Source organism: Netta rufina, assembly GCF_964035555.1.
Source record: "Netta rufina genome assembly, chromosome: 1".
In the NCBI taxonomy this organism is placed as follows: domain Eukaryota; kingdom Metazoa; phylum Chordata; class Aves; order Anseriformes; family Anatidae; genus Netta; species Netta rufina.
Window position 1 is genome coordinate 94,943,162 of NC_140123.1, and position 20,918 is coordinate 94,964,079.

Here is a 20,918-nt window from a genome sequence, read left to right on the forward strand (position 1 = left end):
TTCCAAAAATATCCAACCTACGGAGGTTGGGAGGAGTACGGAAAAAGAGAAACGAGTTTTGCCAAAACTTCTTTGGGCTACGCTAATCCAAGGAGGTAAGTTGGATTCTGCTCAGTTACTCGCAGATAACTAAGTACCACCACGAACAACGCGTTTGCTTATTTGTCACCAGGCATCATCGACGTATTCTTCAATTTCACCAATCCAATTATAAAACAAGTTGTTAACTTGTCCTTAGACAGGTCCCTACAACGCCACTGTGCCCATGTAGAAGCGACTGTGTGTACCTACTGGCCAAAGCCACCGCGCTCTCCCCGGGATTAAAACAGTAGGTTGTCAAAACCACGCTTGTCGATTTATTTTGCAGCCAGATATTCTGCCTTTGTTAATTTTACAGAACAATGAATGTTTATTTCCCCCAATGACCGCGGAGCAATGGGAGAACTAAGTCACAGCAGCCACCCAGACACACCATCAAAGAACCCCCTTAACACAGCCCTTGGACGGGCTAAACCGACAACTTCAAAGCCGCCCGCGCCTCCAAAACGCAAAAACCCACAATTATTTCCCCATTCCACATGACGGGGGGCTCCCAATCGTGCCTTCTGCTGCCGCGGGCGGCGCCAGGGCAAGCCTCGGGTGGGCTCCCCTTAACCCTGGCAGCCCCCCCAGCCGCCTGCTCAGCCCGGGCTCCCCTCCCTCCCTCTCCTTGCCCCCCCGGCGGGGTGACAGCCCCCGGGGGCAGGCCCGCAGCCCTCCCGCAGCCGCTGCGGCCCCGGGGGGAGCCCCCCGCAGCCGGGGCCACAACAGGTGCCTGCCCAGCTGATGGCCCGGCTCCGCCGCCCGCCCCCCGCAGGGCGTTGCGCAGCGGGGCCGGGGGGATGGCGGCGAGCTCCTTCCCTCCCTCCCTCCTTTCCTCCTTCCTTCCCTCCCTATCCCCGGCCGCGGCGGGGAGAGGCCGCGGGCCCTGCCGGCTCCGCCGCCTCCTCCTCCTCCTCCTCGTCCTCCGCGCCTAAGATGGCAGCGGGGCTGCCCCCCGCCCCGCGCTGCGCCCCCCTCGGCCGGGCCGTGCCGAGCTGAGCCGAGCCGAGCCGGGAGGCGGCCCCAGCTGCCGGCTGCGGGCTTACCCGTGCGGGGGGCGGCGGGCCCCGCGCTCCGTGCGCGGCTCCTCCCGCTCGGTCGAGGCCTCTCTCCCCGCAGCGCCCGGTGCAGCGGTAGCAGCAGTGGCGGTGGTGGCGGTGGTGGTGGCGGTGGTGGCGGTGGCGGCGCCTCCCTGTCGGTCCGCAGCCCGGCCGCCCCGCCGCGCTCGGGCCCTGCGCGGCTGGGGGCACACGGCAGGCAGCGTCCCGCGGCCGGGGCTGCCCGCTGCGAGCCTTCCTCCAGGCAGCAGGAGCAGCAGGAGGAGGAGGAGGAGGAGGAAGGGGGGAGCCCGGCCCGGCCCGGCCCGGCGGGCGGATCCGCGGCGCTGCCCGGCCGGGCTGGGTTTTCTATCGCTCACAAAATGGCGCGCGTTCCAAACCTGCGCAGCGCCCGGCGGCGGCGGCGGCGGCAGCGGCGGGGCCCGGCCTCGCCTCGGAGCGGAGCGGGAGCGGGGCAGAGCGGAGCGGAGCGGCTCGGCGGCGGCGGCCTGAGCCCCGGCCAGGCAGCGCGGGGACAGCGGCGGGCGGGGGAGGAGGAGGAGGAGGAGGAGGAGGAGGAGGAGGAGGAGGAGGGGTGGGGGGGGAAGCGCAGCGCCGTACCGAGCCCCCGGGAACTCCTCGCTCCCTCCCTCCCTCCCTCCCCCGCCTGCCAGCCGCTACCTCCTCCCCCTCGCTGCCTGCCCGCTCCTCCTCCTCCTCCTCCTCCTCACGAACCGGCGCCGCAGCCCCAGCCCCAGCCCCGTGCCCACCCCGGGGGGCTCCGCTGCTCGCCTGACGGCGGGGAAGAGAGGGGCGGATGGCGACACGCGCACGATTTATCTCCCCAATTTTTATTATTATTATTTTTTGGCAAGGTGCGAAAGGAAAAGGGAAGCTAATAACAATAATAATAATAATAATAAAAATATCACACGAGCGATTCAGGCGGGAAGGTTTTTTTATTATTTTTGAAAAAAGCTTTTTTTGAAAAAAAAAAAAAAAAAAGCTAACTGACAAAATGGCGGCGGGGGCGAGCCCGTTGCCGGGGCAACTGTCAATCACGCGGCGCACCCCGCCCGGGCGGGAGACGGCGCTGACGTGGGGAGGGAGGGGAAGGGGGAAGGGGCGGGGCCCGCCGTCGCCATGGCGACCGCTGCCGCCCCGCCCCCCGGCGGGTGACGCTGCCGGCCGGGATGGCCCCGGCGCGCCGGGGGGAGGGGCGGGGCGCGAGGCCGGTAACGGCTCTCGGGGGAGGGGAGGGGGGGGGGGGGTGAGGCGGCGCCTTCCCCGTCCTGAAGGGGGCGCCGGGCGGGCAGGGCTCCCTCACGGCCCCCGAAATCAAGGTTTTCTGCCCCAAAATGAGCCCCCGAAAGTTGCCTGGCGCGGCGTGCCGTGGGTGTGCTCCGTGAGGGCAGCCCGCACAACCAGCCCGAACCTTCGCCGGGGCTTCTTTACGCGCTGTTGGGTTTCGTTTCGTTTCATAAATGCCCGCCAGGGTCAAAAAGTAGAGTACGGCCTTTATTTCGTATTTCAATTCCATCCTGTGATATTTTAATCGTTTTAGTTCACGGCCAGCCTCCTTGAGGAAAATAGGCCACATTACCAACACCTGTTCCATCAGCGTTTTCTCCTCTTCTAGAATCTTTCAGCTTAAAAGGTGAAATTAAACGCCCAAAGGTGGGGAATCAGGTACAGCAACAACCAAAGTCCCTCAAAAACCTAATCACCGCTTTACAAACAGTATCACAAGCAGTTCGACCAAGCTAGAAGTTTGTTGCTGCTGAAAATAGCAGCCCGCTGCCTCTCCACTTCCAGCCATTCAGTCCTCCTGCCGCTTTTTACATCAGAAACAAACTAACTGAAGCACCTAGCCACACAATAAATAAAAAGTAAATAAGTTTGTATGTCTAGGATAAACACGGATACCGAGGAGATCTGGAAGTCTGGCAGTGTGAATTGAGAAACCACCCCACTCAGTAACAGCACAGCCTTGGGTTGGATTAAACCACCCATGAAATTGCACCTTAAAGCCATGGAAGGTGTTAAACAATCATTTCTCATCCCCCTCTTCCCCCCAGAAATTGAGAGGTTGCTTTGAGCCACTTTTGACACTTCTCCCTCTGCCTTAGCGTGCGATCAGAGCACAGCTCTTAGCCCAAGTAGAGGAAAGCCAACACCCACGTTCTGTGGGGTAACAAAGGTGCAGAATCACCTGCTTCTACCCAAGGACTCCCACGTCAGCATCATCAGGTTTTGGCCTAAGATGCGTGCACACATGATACGTTACACTAAAATGCACACGCTATACATGCACACACTATATTTTACACTAAAACCTCTTTGCCATTCTGTGTGAATGGTAACCTGCTGTGGCAGAGTAATTTCTCTGTTGCTCACCATAGGTAACTATGAATCTCACAGAAACTTCTTATACCAGTTACTGTATTACAGTATGCTACAGTATGTACCTTTTTTGGTGGTGGTGGTGTAATTTTCATGTGTTTGTTTTTTGTTTGTTTGTTTGTTTGTTTGTTTGTTTTCTGACACTTAAAAATATTACCATGTTCTCATGCATGTGTGCACTTGTGCTCAATAGTCCTCTACTTTTATTTTGCTTGTTGTACCCAAGCTTACTGAGATGGGAATGTAACAGCTTGGGCCAAGATAAAATGTCCTTTAAAAGGTGATGACCATTTTTTTCAAATCTAATTCTTTCTACTTTGTTCCACATAATAATGAGTTATCACATCTTTTTTTCTTTTTTTCTTTTTTCTTTAGGAAAGAATGGACTGTCAAGAGGGGAATTGTTATATTATTTTTATTATCATTCAAAAAGCTTCTAAGGATAGGTTGACATTTCAGTGTCCCACTTTAAATCAGGAGCTTGTATATATTTCTCATGAATGCAAAGACCAGCTCCTGAGAAATACTTGGTTTTCTCTTCCAAAAAGACAAACCTCTCAGAAAGCTGAATATTTGGCATCAAAAAGAACAATAATAAGTAGAATTCTTTAGAAAAAAAAAAAAAAAGAGGAAAAAAGTACATACAGAGACACACACACAGACACACAGACACACACAGACATACACACACACACAGACACACAGACACACACACAAAAAAAAAAAAAAAAAAAAAAAAAAAAAAAAAGAGGAGGAAAGCATCCAGCATGGAGAAATAAGATTTGAGAGAAACATTATTATTTTTTACAGACTTGAGAAACAGAACAGATGTAAAAGAAAACAAGACAATATAAAAGTTTTCTTAGTCCAGTAGGTAAAATGTGACGCAATCTACAGCTCTGAAAACACTGAATTACAGTATCCTGATGGGACATAAACTCACCTTACAGTCAACCCTGGTTGACTATTTTGCCTCTCCTTCTGTCTCTCTCTCTGTATAGTGAGAAATACAATCCTTCCTGTTTCCCATTTTTCTGGTGTGCATTTACATCTATGCTGTCAACAGAGTAGACTTAGGACCAGTGCAGAAATGGTTGTAATTGGAACCTAAAGGATTCAAAAGATCCCAAAGGTGCATGGCTACAGCAGAAAGCATGCTGTAGAAACAGGGGGTTTCACAGACTGATGGCTGTTATTGTTGGTACTAGGAAAAAAAAAAAAAATTGTCATCTAAAGGAAAAACAAGAGGATATGGTACAACAGACAAATATAAAGTCATAAATAAATACTTGTATTTTCATATTTACTTTCTCCTTTATCAAAGCAATAGAATAGAGATCAATAAATTAGCGGGAAAATTACATTTCATTCATGCTTTAAGGCTTCTACTTAGTAAAGAGTAGTAAAGACTTGTCAGGTCTTCTCGTTCTCTCATTTTTTCTTTAAAACTTCTAGTAGTGGAAACTGCTGTACAAGAAGTAGTACAGAAGTGGATAGACTACTGATGTGATAAACCTGGCACTAATCATTTCAGAACCTTCCTCACTTCCTGCCACTTACCAGGACTTCATAACTTGAGTGAGGAAAGTTACCTCTCAGGTAACTGGTGTTTGAAGGTAGCACGTTAGGTATTCAGCCCAGCATTCTGCCAGTCACAGATTTAAAGGTATATATCCGTGTCAGTAGTTATCCTTCTGGCTTTCTGAGCACACATTATATCAGTAAGACCATTTCTACCATTTCTGGGATGAAGCAGTTTTCCTAGTTAAGGAGCTAAGTACGCCTATGGAAGATGCTTAGTGTCCTATTGGCCTGGCTCCACGTCTTTCTCCTGCTTCACGTATAGCTACAGTGTTGTTGTTGTTTCAGCCACACAGCTGCATGACAGCAGAGTGTGGTTATGGGCAATATATCCCAGTTTTTCTCTTCTCAGTCTTGTGACATTGAGTAGAGGGGTCCATTTCCCTCTTCACCCTAGGTTCTGGAAGTCTTCCTTCTGTGATCTAAACCCTAACAAGCCCTTGTAGCCATGCAGTTTTTCCTTTGGAGCGTGTGCATTTCTCTCTGAACTCCAGGCTTCTTTTGCATCAGCCATAGGGACTGTGACCTTTCCAGGGCTTAATATTTGTACTTTGAACAGATGCTTCAGCCTAGAAGATGCGTTGTGCCAGCGGCAACTCAAATAATCCTTTGTGTCCTGCATATCCTCTGCAAGAGTGGCCTCCTTAGCTCAGCAGACTGGGCTGGTCTTAGAAGATCTTCAGAAAGGACTTCTTCACACTGTAGGAAAAAGGTTATGTCAACTGTTCTGTTAACTTGTGCTTCTCAGGCAAAGCCGCCATATAGCTCAATCTCCTTGGTGCTGGGCCACAATCTGAAGCTAAGTCCCCAGAGAAGTTCTTCTCTCTGGGTTACGTCATTAACACTTCAGAGAACGCCACAGCAGCTCTCAGACAGACTTAATCCTAAATCAAACCATCATCTGGAGCGAGCAGCTTGTGTTTCGCCTGTCAAAAAGGTGCTGCTAAGTAACTAATGTGGTCCATCTCTTTTTAGGCCAGAGAGGTTGCCATGGTAACCTATCTGAATGTAGATGGATATGCTTTTGAGTCATCAGCAGAGCCTGGCTTTGATAGTACAGGGTTTGGATTGACAGCCAGTACTGCATGTTGTGTAGGTTGGCACGCCTCTGGACCAGAAGGTCCTGGAATTGCTGCTGTTGCTGCCGGATGAGGCTTGCTACCAAAAAAAAAAAAAAAAAAAAAAAAAAAAAGTGCAGCTCCCTGAGTTTTTTCTAATATTCTCTTGAATGGTTGTCATGTATTCCTTGCTGTTCTTGCTCTGTGAAGAGACAGGCTGAAGATCACTCTTCTGAATACAACAACTTCCTCACTCCAATTGCAAAGTTCTTTCAAAGTTTTTTTGGTGGAAGAAGTCTCTGCGAAAGAGGCTGTGTTAAATTAGGGCAAAGTTGTACTTTAAAGCTGTATCAGAGAACTCCTCTTGAAACCACTTTCCATGGTAAATAAATTTGTATGAGTGCGGAACAGTTTTCCATCAAAACCAGGCATCTTGAAGATCTGTGACTCTGTAAAAAGCGTGCTCCAGTCTCAAGCCTTTCCCTTCTGGGAATTCCTCTGCATCTTCAATTTCCAACTTTTAGAGGGATCTGTTTTCCCTGTGTTTGGAAAGATGAAAAAGACATTCTGTTAATTTAATCATAAAGCTTCACTCATATCTAAAAGGGCTAGTACAACACAATGCACATTCCTCCCAAGAATTTGTGTTTAGTTGTGCTAACTTTAACATAGTTCAGTTGACACTACCTACACCTATCCAATGTAAAGCTTTTGGTTCTCTGTAGAAAATTCCTGTCATAGTCAAAAAATATCCCCAATCCTGTTAAAATTAGGTCCTTCATTGGCAGTTTCTTTTGAAGCCCATCCAGTGATGCAAAATACAGTTTCTTTGCCCTGTAGTTATACAGCAGAATGTGTGTCTTTGCTGGCTAAAATGAAAACTTTCTTCTTCATGTCAAGAGAAAGCTTCTTGTGCTCCCTCTGGAGGGCTGTTGTCTTTGTAATTCCAACTCACGATGCTTGCAGTGTCCTGACTTCACAAATCTGTTTGTGAAAGTTCTCAGAAGTGCGTTTGGTTAGGTGCCTGCACACATGACCATAAAACCTCCTGCTAACTAAGAAAAAGATATTGTGACAAGTCTTAAATTACCTTTCTCTGAACTCACTACTTATGGCAATGCTAAGAAATTGCTCTTCAAGCAGTAGAAGCCGTAATGCTTGGTTATCTATTCTTTTCCCCTCCCAGATCCTCTGTCCCCTCCCAAACCAAGATTTTATTTCAGGCTTCCAGATTCCCTGTGTACCTCCCTGTGAATTACCCCAAAGCTCCAGCATGTGACCCTACTGAGCAAAGGTGGCCGTGAACTGGGACTTATTTAGGGTGATGTGGGTGCAGTTTGGCCACTTGGCAGACCAAACAAGCATTAAGAGTTAAGTTTGTAGTTCAGCTTTTTCCATAGTGTGAAATGATTAACGAATTAATCAGGATCAATCCCATACCTGGCCAGCAATTTTTGGCAAAACTTGTTTGAGCCTCTTTCATTTGAGATCTCTGCCAAAAAGTCATCAGTTTGTTACCCGGAGTTAAAAAATTATGATGCGAGAAGGAGTGGGGGATTAATCAAGAGGCTGTTGACTCAGCCTTATGAAACCAAAATAAAATGAATTTGTTCTTTCTATTACGCATGTAAAATGCATCATATTTGTATATATTATTTTCCTATAACACACTTTTCAGCCTCAGTTCCCGGGCTATCCACACTGATTTGGTCCTGGAGCATATTCTGTGGCATCACTAATGTAGGCTAATTGCTATGCACTCCTTTTTTTTGTAGGGCACGCTTTTTAGGGGCCTGCAGTTTCACCTCAGCAAGCTATTCCAGGGAGCTGGCGAGGCAGCAGGCACGGTCGCTGCTGACCTTATGAGAACGCCCCTGCCCACCTCATGATTGCTTCTGCATGCCAGCGGTGAGGCCAACCAGGCCAGCGGTGTCATGTCCCGCAGGGACAGCCCTGCCAGAGCGGAGCTACTAAAATAGCACGTCGGCTGCCGGGCAGGGTTTTTCTGCTGGCGTGAGGATATCCCTGAAGTATTCCTGCTGTAGGTTCCCCAGGCCGCCTGTAACAGTCCCGGGAGGGCAGAGTGCCACAAATGGTGGCATTCAGGTCTCAGGAAATGACAAAACTTTGCAAGGGGTCCTCCTCCCCCCCTACAGATCTGGGATAATGCATGCTTTTTCTTCATCAGCTGAAGCCAGGAGGTGTGACTGTTCATTTATTCAGTACAGACATGTTTGTGAAAAGACCTTAGCAAAACTGGCTTGAGTCATCTCCAAATCAGTACGAGAAAACATGAGGTGGGCCAGATGCCTGCATTTTGACAACATGTTCTGGGCAAGAAGTGGCCCATACGGATTGCAGAACAGAGAGCTGGGCTGTTCCTTATCAGCGATCTTCCCTCTGCACGATGGTGTATTGTCACGTTTTTTAGTAAGGTCAGTTAAGGTCAGGCTGTGCACATTGACCACAGCCATGACAACACAAGATGCGTGGCTAGTACACAAATATGCTACAGCTATCTGAAGCTCATGCAGTCACACGGACTTGTTTAGGATATGTTTACACACTGACAAAGTCATGGCTACTGATTGCCTCAGCATGGTCAAGTGTTATCAGCATCAATATGTTTGGAGTCCATTTCTGATAACGTCTTGGATCTACTTTTGATATTTGGCTAAATCTGCATTTTGGCACTAAAATGGCAGTGTCTTGGCTTTCATGATGCCAGGGATTTTGATTTTATCCACCCCTACCGGCATTCCACTATTTCTATTACGTAAATAGAATTGTTTGTAAATAGTATAGACCCTCCTCAGCTCACCTTCTCTACCACCAGTACTAACTGTGGAAGATGGATACGGTTATATGATAAACATGTATGAGAAAAAGTATTTTATACTGGGGTGATGGGATACTGGCAAGCATTGGTAGTGTAACTGAGGATGAAGCGTGTCATTGGCATAATTGCTATGATACCTGATTGTGGGAGGAGGAGAAAAAGGACTTCTGCTACTGTTCCATTTGTTGTTGGGTTATGTGCAATTGCATTGGCAGTTTCATAAATGGTATTTTAAACTCTTACACACACAAAAAAAAAAAAAAATCTGTAATTTTTAAATTGTAGCACGGACTGGGTAAAGGTGGCAAGTCTGTAGAGATGTGAAAGTATATCCACAAAAGATTTAATTTATCGGCAGCTGTACGTGAAACTTACATATGCCAGTGGTTGCACAAAACCATTTTGCTATTCTCTGTTAAGTGCATTGCCTATAATTTTTTTTCCCTTCTGGAGAATAAAATTAACATAAATCCAGATAGCTAATATCTTTATGTGTAGGGCCCATCAAATTTGTGAATGCACAGACTGTTATGCTTATGAGTGCACACATCATCAAGTTTATAAGCTTAGCACACAGCAGTTATGCTCACAGCACATAAAGTTTATCTCTTGGTATATAAAATTCAGTTATGAAAAACAAAAGCTGAAAAACTGCCTCAAATCCATATTTTTCACCCTTCCAACCAACATGCCATAGCACGTCTTTTCACAGTAAGCTTCAACCAAGGTTTGCATTCATTGACAGAGGGGTGTTTTAAAGACACTACCTGGGTTGTGTGAAATTGGTCTACTATAGCTACATCTCAGGCAGAAAATAATTTTGAATATTTCTAATGAAGATTTATAACAAAGGTAAATGAAAAGCACATAGAAGATTCAAAGTGTGTAGAACTAACTTGTGAATGTTCATACCAAGATCCCACAACAGAGGAACTCACAAACACATTCATTTTTAAGCTGTTGTTTTGTTGTGGACTGTTTGTTAACCTTGTATGTACATTTTGTATGTGGCCAAGATGAGTCCAAAGGAATGTAAGCATATAAAAAATTACTGTAACTCTGTTGTTTGTTTGTTTGTTTTTTAAAGTTTATTCTAGGTGTATCAGTATTGAATGTAAATCCCATGTTTGACACTCAGAAGTCTGAACGAATACATTTTCTGAAGAACTAGAATATACTCATTTAACAAAGTACTAATTACACAGTGCCAATTACGGGAGGCATACAAAAACAGTGCTCGGATTTACACAAGTACTTTATATCTGGAATGGACAGAGCGTACAGTTTCCTTCCCTAGTGAAACAGAGTACAGAACACTATGTTACTTAGGTCTTCTGGTTTATAATTGCTAACCCTCGCTTCCTGGTACTTAACTGCTCTGAATGCCGCTCTTAATTGCTAGGCTAATGCCAGTAGCCACTGAATAGAACAAGCACCTCACAAATGCATTGAAACGCTGGCTAACCTGGTCAGATGCTCCACCAGATGCAATAAGATGTCGCGTTCGAGCTGGAGCATGGGAAGAGGCCCAGCAAGCAGTCAGCACAACAACGCAGTGACCTTGGCTCGGCAGCCAGGCCCCAAAGGGCAGGTATTTCCCTTCCTCCCATTGTCCCTACCTGAAGCGAAGGTGTGTTAGGCCTTGGTAGCTGTGCAGAAGCTCAAAAGAGAGAAGCCACCAGAGGCTGGTGGCATTTACCATAGTTAATCTGCCTTTTTCCACCGGCTCACACAGTCATTTTGGACAGTACATTTCTGGGTCTGACTCAGGGCTGAGAATTATACACTTGTTATTAAATTAGGCAGGGTCCTAACACTACAAAAATTCATACATGTAGGCTCTATGCAAGATGTAAAGACAGAACTAACCCAAGCATGCACCAAGAGCTGTGTTTACCAAAAGCAGCTGGCGGCCCACGGTTAGTCTTACTGTTACGTCTTTTGCTGAAGTTGAACCTGCTGCCAGTACTATCTGACTCCTACACCCCAGAGATATTTCTTCCCCCCATTTCTACCCATCTCCTTGCCCACGGTAACCCTATTCCTCACCTGTTCACATCCGGTCAGATATTTTTCTCCTCTGGACCTCAGCAGCAGAAGTGCTGAAGAGATGAAAAAGACATTCTCCCTGCAGTGGGTGCCCAGAATTTAGATGCCACCAAACGCTGGAACAGACAACTTCAATTAGCCCACTGCTTTATGAACATGCTGCACTTGCCTGCATGGTGTTCAGAGCCTTGAGCACCCGTGATGTGAAAGGAACAGAAAAGTCTCTCTCTCACACCAGGGCACCATCTGTATTGATTGTTAAGACCTGGTTTCAGAGAACTACACTTTCAGTTAAAACACTAAGGGATTTACAGAAATTTTAAATAACATTTCCTCCTCACTTCATTCTGAGAAATGGCTGAAACCTTTCTGGACTTTTTTTTTTTTTCCTCCAGAACATTCAGGCTGAGGCAAACATCCAACTAATCCTTGTTTGTTTGTTTGTTTGTTTTCCATTGTTTATATGTTTGCCAAGCTTTAACTACTTGGAAGAAGTTTTCTACCCTGGGTGTTGCCTCAGACTGATATTTTATTTTTTTTTAAGGGGGAAGGAATAGGGAGAGGTTGGGGTTAGTTTGGGAAGGGTAATATTTCAGTTTGGGGAATATGTAAGCAACTGCAGATGAAATGCCAGTTTAAAAGGCTGAAAACAGCAGCAAAAAAAAATTTCTATCCTAGATTTTCACAAGAAGGAACTTTTAGTTGTCTTTTTCATGTTGCTTTTCAGGGCAGTGAGATCAGTGTATAATAAATTATGATAAATACCCCAGCTCTGTGTCATTATTTTTTACCCAAATCCCAGATGGCCCTAAGCGTCATCTACTTCTTAGCAAAAGGGACAATATGAAATTTTGTTACACCCAACAGACAAGTGTCACTGTATGTCTTCTACTGAAGAAAAAAAAAAAAAAAAAAAAAAAGGCTTATAAGTTCCTTCTGAAATAGGGAAAGTTTCCAAGCATTTGTTGTTCTTTTTCCCAACAGAGTCTCGTTAGCTACAAAAAACAGGGCTTGCAGCAACAGCTTCCAGTTGTATCACAAAATTCTGTCAGTGGCTTAACCACAATTAGTTTGGAGAGAAAAGGTGTGAAGTCAGTGCTTCGTCAGAGCCAACAGGAGCACTTTGCAGTTTTTACGTGTTTTTACAGTGCTTTTACGTGCTTCATTTTGTGGTTAATAGTAAGCATAAACACACATCACTTCAAATGGCATTAAGCTACTCATAAATTAAGTATATTTGTATTCAAGTGTCAAGGTTTGTCGTCTGATACAGGTTTTATACACAGATCACAGTTTAGCAGCCTAATCATTCTAAATGTTGTCACCTCTCCAGTCCCCCACTCGGACAGCAGGGGACTGCAGTTCCCACCACCAAAATGACGCAGCATTTGCAACAGAAATGTCAACTATATTTTCAACAGTTAGAACCAAAAAGTCCTTTAAGGCCGTTAGTAAGGGTGTAAGAGAACTTTGTGATTAGACTAATTATAGTATATCAATATTTATACCGAGCTATAAACAACTTTAGCTATACCACCCTGAATGAATACCGCTTTTTACTTCATAAATATAGATATTTTAATTTTAAATATTTGCACCACCAAAATAATAATTTGATTTTCTTCAGACTTAGATTGTTTTCATTTCCGTAATGGCCCCACAAGCCAATTTCATCTTTTGCATTATGTTTGTGTCATGTTTCAGTTGGAGACCGATGGAAAATGTGCTTCCCCACATGTCATGGAAGTAAAAAATAACCAGTTTTCCTTAAAGTTCCCAATAATTGTTGAGTTGAAACAATGTACCCAAAACTCCAACTGAAAGAGGATTTTTTTTAAAGATGAAAGAAGAGATAAGAACAGACACTCAGCTATAACCTTAGCTAATACAGGTGATCTCAGCAAGCATTACAGTCTGGTGAATTTGCAAACAGCGGAGGTAAGATGAGTGTTTTCCGTACAGTCTGTTTTCAAGTTACCTTTATGCAACTGAATAACAAGGTTTTAATTAGGCTACAACATAGTATTGCACTATACCTTACCATACATCTAAAAGAAGTTCTGAGTATGAAAACACAAAGGGAGAAAACTGCATTTTCTCTCTCTCATCCAACAGTCATGCTCCCTCTTGCATTTCTGCCTCCCACAGTTGCACCCTTGTCTTTTCTGTTTCTCACAACAGCTGTGCCCACCTGAAAAAACAAAATGCTTCGGAACAATCTGCGAAGATTTTCCTTTTCTTTTTGGAGAAGGGTTTTGAGGCAGCCTCTTCTCCTACAAGGAGATAGCCTTTCTTCTACCATGTGCTCTTTCTTTCTTGTTCTTGCCTTCAAAGTTAATTCTCTCCCCCTGCATGGTGATAGGCCTTTGTAGCTAACAGCTGTCCCGGAGATCACCAGCAGAACCTGCAGATACCAGCACTCCTCCCCTGCAGAGGGCCAGTGTTAGCTATTTACACACGGGTGACCTACTTCACCGCTTAACTGTTTTTGACACTATTTTCCTGCTATATGGATTAAGATTTTTTTCTTCCTGAAGTCATCGGTGTTTCTCCTAATCTTTCGTGACTCTGAAACATTTCGTGATGGTGAATCTTACTGCCTCTGAATCTCTCCTATGGAATTTGCGTGAAGAACTGCTACACTGGGAGCTTAAACCTTGTCTGGTTTAGCATCTGGTTTCCAGCAGCAGCCAACAGAGGATGCCCATTTTAATAACAAGGTCTGCGTGTTGTCCCCAAGCACTCCCAGGGTCCACTAATTTGAGTTTTGGAGGCTTCTGTGGTATGGATGGTAGGTGATGTTTTCTTCCTTAACAGCCCTTATATTTAATGGGCTTTTCTTCTGTTAATTTGTCCAATTGGGTTTTAACTCCTACACTTTGCATCTTGCAGCATCTTGCAGTATCTCACAGCAAAGATTTCCAGAGCTTAACCTCCTGTGAACACCCCTTCTTCTTGTTTTGAGCATAATTCCTACCAGTTTCATTAATATCCTTTTTCCTTGCTTGGAAAAACACAGTGACAGTGTCTCCCCATTCGTCTTTTCTCTGCCACTGGTGATTTTATAGACCCCTGTCATGTCTCAGTCACCCGGTTTTCTGACAGAAGAGCCCGCAGGTATACCTCGTCCAGAACCATTCTGTTTCTTGCGTTGTCCTTGCCAAACCTTTTTCTGAATCATTTCCTGCTCTATTATGCCCTTTCTGAGACGCGAGGAAAAGCACTGTACATACTACTCAGTATGCAGTGAACTATGGATTGATACAGAGGCGAATGCATTACAATGTTCTCTGCTCCTCTCTTGATAATTTCAAATATTTGATTTGCTTTTCTGCGTAGAGGGGAACACTGAGCTGATGTTTTCACAGAAATACTCATCAGAAACCAAAGATCTCATTTGTGAGCGGAAAGCCAGCTTACAGTCCATCACTGTATATATGATTTGTTTCCCGTGAGCATTACTTTATATTTAGCTGAAAGTGAAGTACACTACCTCACATTTTATCTGCCATTTTATTATCTAGTCACTCAGTCTTGTAAGGTCTTTCTTCAGCTCTTCACAGTGAGCCCTTTAACTTCATCACAATTTGTCCTCTAACTTTCCTTTACCTGAATAGCTTAATATCATTAGCAATCTGTGATATCTCACTGCTCACCCTCTTTTTCCAGATCATTTATGAATACATTAAGCAGCACAAGTCACAGCACAGGTCCCTGCGGACTCCTCTTGTGATCTCTCTTCTATGAAAACTGACCTTTATTTCTGTTTTATTTCTGTTTCCTATCTTTTAGACGTTTTTGATCCATTCCTTTTTCTTCTTATTGCATAAAAGCTGTGCTTTAAAAAAATATATTTATTTATTCATTTATTTTAAATGAAGCTTTGTCTGGGGATCTCATTGCCACTGGAAATCCTGGTAGCCCTTAAACATGAGCTGTCCCTTGTCCACACACATTAAGTCCACTAAAGACCTGCAAGACGTGACGTAACGTAACAAAAGCTGTGCCGTGTCTTCCTCAGCATGTCACATTTATATATGTATCTGCTGGTTCTGTTATGCAGGACAGATATTACTTATTTGCCCAGTCTGGACAACACAACAGGCTTCATCGTGTATGGATGCCTGGGTCTTCACTGAAGTGTTTTTTTGAAAATGTCTGGCACATTCCCCACCCAGTGAGCAGGGGGAGGGGTCTCAAAATTGGGGTCACACTCTGCAGTCAGTGCTTCGGCTTTCTGACGCCTGAGTCCTCTCAGAGCTCTTGGATGGAGGCCATCTGGTCCCCACGATGTCTTGCTTGCATTTTATCTGTTTGTTCCCTCACCTTTTCTGCCCCGTACTTTAATTTGAGATAAATCTGCTGAATTCCCCATAATGGAAAGTGCTGGCATGGGTTTCTCTAAGGCCCTGCGCTGTGAATACAGATGCGAAAACATAAACGTCGTATTTTCTCCTATGGCCTTGCTTTCTCTAGGTGTTTCTTTGACACCTTTTACACAGGCCCTACCCAATTTGTGGCAAGCCTCCTGTTCCTGACACTTAATTGGAAAGGGATTGTTTTTTGTCGTTGTTGTTTGCTTGTTTTAGTTTTTTGCCTGCATGGCTTTGCAATCATTCCTCAGACTCAATTCTTATCTCCTTCATGCTATTAATGTAACAGAATTTATGAACCCATCTATCTTCCAAAACGCTTATCAAAGGATAGAAAGGAGGTTTCCTTTTTGCTTCTAATGGCTTCCCTTACCTTGTTCTTTAGCTGGGCTGGCTTCCTCTTATGTCTTTCTTTATTATGTTCTGAGAAGCTTGAGTAGCCCATTATTAGCATGAAGACGAAAACTAGGTTTCTCTTGAATACTGGAGAATAGGCCTAAAGGCCAGGATTTACCTTGCAGAAGAGTTACTTTGCATCTTCCTGTCAACAGAAATTTTCTTCTTGACCATTAAAGGATTCTTCCTCCTCTGACATTCTTAGTCATGCCAAGTCCAGCTCAAAGAGCAGCTGAGGATCTGCCTCCGCAATGTTGAAAAGGATATAAAACTGAACGCTAGCATCGTTTTTAAGAAGAATTTTATACATATACTTGCCTTACTGCCTTTAAAAAGAGCAGATGTCTACTTCGGAGACATTAAGAACAGAAGTTAAGAATAATTTCTATAGTATCCCTTACCCCATTTTAAAATATTGCCATCCAAACATAAAGACAAGCATGTCACTAAAAAGGCGTGGTGTCACTCAGCGTTTTGTGATGATATCTCATTGCCACCATATCTATAATATGCCAAATGAAAAAACTATTTTAGGGACCCAGTTACATACTTTTATTTTTAACTTACAAGAAGAAAACTAAAAAAAAAGACCTATTTAATACCTCAGCTAGTCCCGCAGTCCACCAATTAGAAAAGTATGGTTGTAAATATCCAGTCACTAACATACCTTGCATTGCATGCCCAGTTGCATACTCCCTACCACTACCATAAAGAAACATCAGTGGATAAAAACTAATCCATAAATTTAATTTTAGACTTGGAGTTTGAAAACCTATTTATGTCACAGTAGAAATGTAAACAGCTGAGGGTATTGATATCAGTTGCTGATATCAATTTTTGTTTCATTTTCCGGTGCCAAATCAATATTTAAAACATTGATAAACTCTGAAGGATAATTTTTAATAAAAAGAAATTTCTGTGCAACGGAAAGTGTTTCAGAAAATATGGATAAAATTTAATGTGTATGCAGCTCCTATACGCAGTGTAAAGGTTTTTATTTCTTTTTGATTAACTTGTTTCTGAGGCATTCAGAAACCCTACCAAACACGTCTGTGTTACAATGAGAGTATTTGGTATGATTTCTGCACCAAAGGTAAAGAATTGAAGTATGCTTCCTGTTGTTTTGTGGATCAGTTACAGTCCTTTCTTCAGCTAGCTCTGTTGTGTTACTTAGGGGTAAAGAGTGGCTTTTCCGCTCCTATTTTTTTATTTTCTGTACCTCAAGAATATGCTTACATAAACCTTGTCTTGCTGTAAAAAAAATTCCAAAAAATGAGATAAATAAATATTTGCAATGCCTGCTTTGTTAGTCTAAATCATCTCTTTTCTCTCTCAGTAGTATCCACTCTATATTCTTCTGATGACAGCCTTCAGGTATGACTTTGTATTACCTGTACAATTTCACCCACTAAATTCCTTAAGTATGCTGCTGTTTTCTAAATTTAATTTAAATTTTGTTTATTAAAAGTTACAAATGTTGTAATTCAGTACTTGTTAATGCATAAATATCAGCCTTGTGTTGAGGCAAATACAGAAGCCTGATTGTTCTAAACAATTTAAGCTTTTATTTTAAAATATTTTAAATTTCTTAAAACAGTATCCCTGAGGAGGTCAGTTAAATCCAGAAAACCAACGTACGTACCATTCTACTGAAGTGATGTAATTTTTATTTTGTTTCAGTTTAGGTTTGCCTTTTAGAAAAATTTTCCTGATTCAGTTCTGGTTCAGGCTCAGCAAAGTCTAAAAACAGTGACTGAAGTTCAAATGGAAGTTTGGGTTTGGTTAACTCCACAATTAGAAATACATCCAGGATGAATTAAAGCAAAGTATGTACCCTTTGAGACTAGTTCTTTGTGCTAAATACAGGAACAAATAGAATATTTCTATTTAGTCTTGTTTGTGCAGCGGAATGCAGCACTGCATGAACCAACAACAGTAATGCATGAATTAGGTAATAAAGAGATGTCTCATGACAGTAGCTACTATGTTCCTAAATCAGTTCACATTTCCTAAATAAAACCATGTTTAAAAAAAAAAAAAAAAAGAGAGAGAGAGTGAGAAGGGGTAATAAAAGAACTACTTCAAGGAACAGAAATATTTATTATGATTTTGTCATTAAAATGCATATACATAGAGAGCACCTGAGGACTGCAGGCTGGTAATTATAGACTGCTACCCTGTCTATAATTACTGAACATATGATTCTGTAACTCCGGAGTCTCACTAGCACCTACGACTTCCTAGACACTGAAGAAAGCAACAAAAGACCCTCCTGGATTCTGCTGTATGGAGCAGCAGTGGTTCCCACACTCGTCTGCTGGTTGAGAATATCTTCATCCGCATCACTGCTACTTAAACTGACTCGGAGCGACGCCAGTCGTCATCACCACGTGGAGGAGTCAGCCACATGCATTGCACCTGCGGGAAGCACCATCCCCTTGAGCAGCCTGTTACCCCTCCTTCAGTCTCACCATTTGTCCAGATTTTCCGTGGGATTTTGCAGGGGGCAGGAAGAAGCATGCTCCTGACAATGAGCAGGCTCACTGCCAAATTTCAAGCCTTTGCTGTAAAGCTAGAACAACAGGTTAACTGATTTTGCTTTCCAAGCCTTCCAAAATAATCCTGTATGAGGTAAATAATCAATAAAGAAAATTTATGACTTAGATCAATCAAAACATATCAGTACTTATGAATAGTTAGAGCTACGGCTATAAGTAGTAACGTGACAGAAGCAAATAATATAAGAGACGATCACTTGGTGACTCACAATCATCCCCTCAGAGTTAGATTTGGCCATGATGAACCCTTTTTTTCTAATCTTGGGATAAAACTGGCTAAAAGGAGAAGGGACAATCACAAGACAGTAACAGTAAAAATCAGTGTCAGATTTTGGAAAGATTAATTGAGGAGTAGAGGATGTTATTTGTCTCTGAACTGGCCAGGGCATCTCTGATCACTACAGCCAGTATCAGCTCAGTCCAGACATTTCGAAACACCGACGAGCACATCTGCGGATCTCTGCATTTCAGCCAGCAGCCTCACCGGACCGACAGAGCATACCTTGAGCCAGAGGTCGCGGTGACGAAGGCGATACGGTCCGGTGCTGGCACAAGGGATCGCACTGAGAGTGCTGAACTATCGATAGAGAGACCGTATTTGGCCACCGCATTCATCGGGAGCTGCGGGCGGGTTTGTTTTGTGATGAGCCGTGTTGCTAGGCAGGAGCGCAGCTACAGCTTGTACCAGCCACGGCTTTTTCTGGACACGAGGCTCCAGTTCCTAGAAATGAGTAACTGGAGTACCTCTAAAAAAGTTTCCTAAGAATGATAAACACTTGATTGTGAAAGTGATGGCAGAAAATCTGCGCACTCAGAAGACAACTACACTGCCTGGGCAAATATTCTTTCCTTTCAAATCCCCCTTTGCTGGGTTAAAAAAAAATACATTAATTAAATAAATTCACTTAACACACTTAAGTAGCAAGGGGGCACAGTGGTTAGGTGGTCTTCCTCCTTACAGCATCCCTCTTAATACTAAAGTGTAGGGGTGGGGGGGATAGGCCAGAGACATCTGGGCTTCGTAAGGCTGACAGGACCGAATGCAGACTCGGGAGCTTTGCATCCTCTTCACGTCACTTGCGAATGCCTCCCCCTGTCATTTCTGGAGCCCATTCATGCTCGGGAATGATCTTTCTGCATGCTGCTGCTAGGACGTGGTACCTCCAGCACTTGTAATCATTTTCTCATCTATTTGCAGCTAAGAAAATGTATTTTTAGATGACTACTTCTAAATATCAATTGCTAAAAAAGGGCAATTATTTTTGGAAAGACAATAAAATTAAAGTCCAGATTACTTCAGAATTCTTCAAATGTTTATTCATTCACTGATGCCTTCAAGACTCTTTTGTTTTATTCTTACTGAGAGCAGCAAAGAAAATGCTGATTAGTCCTCAAGCTCAGGTCAAGAAAACCAGGTTCAGACATCCAGAGTGCCATCGATGAGCAGCTGATGCAAGCCAGGATCCCATAGGCCTTCTTGGCCACAAGGGCACAGTGCTGGCTCATGGTTAACTTGTCCACCATCATGTCCCTCTCCATAGAGCTGCTCTCCAGCAGGTCAGCCCCCAGCCTGTACTGGTGCTTGGGGTTGTTCCTCCGCAGGTGCAGGGCCCTGCACTTGCCCTTGTTGAACCTCATGAGGTTCCTCTCCAGCCAGCTCTCCAGCCTGTCTGGGTCCCTCTGAATGGCCGCACGGGCCTCTGGTGTGCCAGCCATTCCACCTGACACCTTCTTGGAAGACAACTCCATAGACAAATGCGTCTCTATCATGCAGCTGTGTGCTTGATACAAACTAGTTACAGTACAGCATGCTTATAATAGCTGAAAAGTCCATTTCCAGGACTTTTTGTTCAGGCTTTTAGTGTAGTTTTTCTCGATCATGCTCAAAAAACCTGTCACAACTCTCCTCCACATCTGCCACCAAAAAACACCAATTTGAGAGTGAAGGAGGAAACTCCCACCATGCAAGGTAAGGTAAGGATGGAGCTGGCAGTCTCTGAAGCTGGAAAGGCTCATGTTTGCCACATCTCCATTAAATGCTTGCCTCCACTTTTTAACATGGTAATAACGACTTTAGATAAGGCATTAAAATATGTAAAAGATTCATGCTTTAGAGATTTCACTCAGGACTTGAGACACCACCGATGGACAAGTCCCAGTCCCACTGAAATCACAGGAGAAACCCATCTGTGGCCCACATCTGCGGGAGATTTAACAGTTTCCCTCGCTGCTGATGCATGACCCTGCACATGGGTTGTTCACTTGCAACATTCACCAGACCAGATACTTGTTTTTCTTTTAAGTTTCAGGTGGATTTTCTCACTTTATAAGGCATTGCCAGAAATGCATCATACAAGTTTTAGACAACTTTGCCAGAGCAGGCAGGAATGCTGTTGAGATACCATAGGCCAAACCACACCCGTAATTATTAACAGAGACAAATTCAGTCCATATATATATGTACAAGTTCTTTATTTTTTCATTACTTTAAGGCGTGCTTTAGACTGTTTTATTTCATGCCGCGTAGCCAGGGGAAACGCTTA

The 20,918-nt window shown here is 44.0% G+C and overlaps 1 protein-coding gene across 2 annotated transcripts in view; it reads right to left on the bottom strand.

Annotated features, from left to right (window-relative positions):
- The window catches only part of DYRK1A (dual specificity tyrosine phosphorylation regulated kinase 1A), a 91,514-nt gene extending 89,865 nt beyond the window's left edge, over nucleotides 1-1,649 (bottom strand). The window contains exon 1 of one of the 2 annotated variants that reach the window (XM_084284244.1): nucleotides 1,128-1,649. The gene's annotated coding sequence lies outside the window, so the exon portion shown is untranslated. The remainder of the gene's footprint in view (nucleotides 1-1,127) is intronic. The other variant, XM_084284245.1, reaches the window with a different exon arrangement.
- Between the last annotated feature and the right edge of the window lie 19,269 nt (nucleotides 1,650-20,918).